Source organism: Salvia splendens, unplaced genomic scaffold (genome assembly GCF_004379255.2).
Source record: "Salvia splendens isolate huo1 unplaced genomic scaffold, SspV2 ctg429, whole genome shotgun sequence".
NCBI classification, from domain to species: Eukaryota; Viridiplantae; Streptophyta; class Magnoliopsida; order Lamiales; family Lamiaceae; genus Salvia; species Salvia splendens.
The window spans coordinates 18,486-21,226 of NW_024599079.1; the positions used below are offsets into that span (position 1 = coordinate 18,486).

At 37.3% G+C, this 2,741-nt stretch overlaps 1 long non-coding RNA gene across 2 annotated transcripts; it reads left to right on the forward strand.

Moving 5' to 3' along the window:
- Positions 1-495: 495 nt before the first annotated feature.
- LOC121790167 lies at positions 496-1,858 on the forward strand. Of its 2 annotated transcripts, XR_006048226.1 has the most exons (4): positions 496-689; positions 1,159-1,240; positions 1,342-1,467; positions 1,557-1,858. It is a non-coding gene; the product is annotated as an uncharacterized LOC121790167 (long non-coding RNA). The 2 variants fall into 2 exon arrangements; XR_006048225.1 differs by having other exon boundaries at positions 1,159-1,467.
- Positions 1,859-2,741: the final 883 nt, after the last annotated feature.

Sequence of the window (2,741 nt, forward strand, 5' to 3'; positions counted from 1 at the left end):
GTTTACAAGCACAACATGTGCTTGCAAATTTTGGTAGATTTGCGTGTAAAATGGCGAGCAAAATGCCTGTACTCGTTCCTTTCCAGCAAGCGGTGCTCGCAAAACAACTGTTTTGTTGTTAAAGCAACCATTTGCAAGTAAACGAATGGTGCTTGCTACATTGCTTGCAGATTTGCGAGAACAAACAATTAATGGTGCTTGCAAAACACTACTTATCCAGACACATTTCAGCATTCACTACAAAAAATCACAGGTTTATCGGGGAATGGAAATCCCTTTGTGATTACCGACGGAATTGCCGTCGGTAATATTTCCCCTTTGTTTTATACACTTGTATTTTATTCTTAAGCCGAATAAATATTGTTATCCATTATTTATATTTATTTTTAATGTTAAATTGTTATCCATTATATATATTTATTTTTAATGTTAAATTGTTATCCATTATATATATTTACTTTCAAAATAGCAGAATATCGTGCCCTGCCCCAAAATCTCAAAAATACGTTTTCCTTAAACCACCGCGAGCGTCCGCCGTCGACGAGCTTCCTACACCGCCGTCGCCGATTGTTTCGCCTCCTATTGAGATTTTACCGTTTGTAAACAACAATATAACAACTTTATCCCAAACTCAATGAAAATTCTATCCAGAGCTAACTTCTTCTCTTGCTCCCTCTCTTCTTCCTCTGGTACTGCTCCTCTCTCTGCGCGCGCGTAAGAATGTGCATTTATTTGTTGTTTGTGCTTTCATTTGTCTGTGGTAATTTGAAACTGAAACTGCTCCTAGAATGATGTTCTGAATGTCTCACATGACATGAGTTTGTTAACAAATTTTTGTGGTAATTTGAATTGCTTCACAATGCCTGCTGTTTGAAAATTGAATTATTGTTTTTTTTGCAACACAGTGAGCGTCGGCTAAGTGTTGGAAGAACCTAATTTATAGCGTAGTTTTTGTAGCAGAAGACATTGCTGGGTTGGATATTGGTTACAATAATGATAATTAAAAGTAATTAATGTTTACAATAAGGCTTACAAGTGTGAGTGATTAAATGTAAGATAGTCCTCCTGTCTATTAACCAATACAGCACATAGGTTTTCTCCATGAACTCGTACATATTTTAGGTATTACATATTTGTTCTTTGTTTTTTTGGCTACAGGGGGATTTCAACTTGTGTAGGATACTGAATTCTCCTCTAGGAGAGCAATGTCAGCCTCTATCAGTGCTCATGTACAGTCGAGGTGAATGCTATATTATCTTTAAACAATCAATGTGTCCTTGATGAAGGGGAGAACTCGTATTTTTTGCCTCTTTAATTGTCCTTTTTGTTTTTAATGTTTAGTTAGACATGACCATAGTGAAGATTGATGTTGTAAGAAAGGATGTGGCAGCTCTTAAAATCCAAACGGACTGGAGATGGCCTAAATTCAATCAGAACCAGAACAGACTCAAGAGAGCAACTACTCCGGTTCGAAAGCTCCTGTCACCAACTCTTCCAAGTCTGGTAGTTTATTCAAACATTGTTTTTCTTCAGTTAAACTCTGCTCTTTGTCGCAGTGGCTTCCAAATGAGCCAGAGAAAGCATTCTATCGATGAGGTATTTCCCTAGTCACCCTCCACAGCAGGGGCTGTTGTTGCAGGTTGTAGAAGCTTTTCCTCCGGTAGGCACTTGATCTTGATGAGGTATTTCCCTCCGCAGAGAATACAATCACCCTAAACTTTGTTAACAACTTTGGTTGATAGGTATATTTTGATCTATCCACAAGGTTGTGATGTTTTCAATCACCTCTGCTTGTTTCTTTGTGTTGCAAATCATGACAACCTTCTTTCATGTATGACACCTTACTGTGATACTGTCTTAATTCAGAGAAGCATTAGTTTGTTGATTTGAAACTTGCATTACTTGGTTTATTTATTCAAATATTATGTTGAATAAATATAATTTCTGAAATATTATTATATTCTGTTATTTATCCAATTATTATATTGATAGCTTAGCCACCAAAACCCTGAAATTGACATATGTATGGGTGTTTGGTGCTATCCCAATATTGATAATTTGATATGAATCTTTCTATATCAATTCAAAAAACGAAAATCAATACGTCCCAATTATCTTGACCCTAATATTTGACCTTTTGATAATTTGATAATTTGATATGAATCTTTCTATATCAAGAAAAACGACATTCACTTGCCCAATTGGTACTTATGCTTACCGTCGTATGCCATTTGGCCTATGCAATGCATCGGCAACATTTCAGCGGTGTATGATGGCGATATTCAGTGACATGAATGAAGATATCTTGGAAATATTCATGGACGACTTCTCCGTCTTTGGGTCATCCTTCGACCAATGTTTAGACAATTTGAGACGAGTTCTGCAAAGATGCGAAGAATCCAATCTCGTTCTCAATTGGGAGAAATGTCAATTCATGGTTAGAGAGGGCATAGTGTTAGGACACAAAGTGTCAGAGTTGGGGTTGGAAATGGATAAGGCCAAGATAGATGTGATATCAAAGTTGCCACCCCCAACGAACGTGAAAGGCATCCGTAGTTTCCTAGGCCATGCGAGATTCTACAGAATGTTTATTAAAGACTTTTCAAAGATTGCAAAGCCATTGTGCAACTTACTTGAGAAGGATGCCAAGTTCGTCTTTGATGATGCATGCCTTAAGGCATTTGAACTGTTGAAAATGAAGCTGGTCGAAGCACTCATAATAGTCGCACCAGACTGGTCGA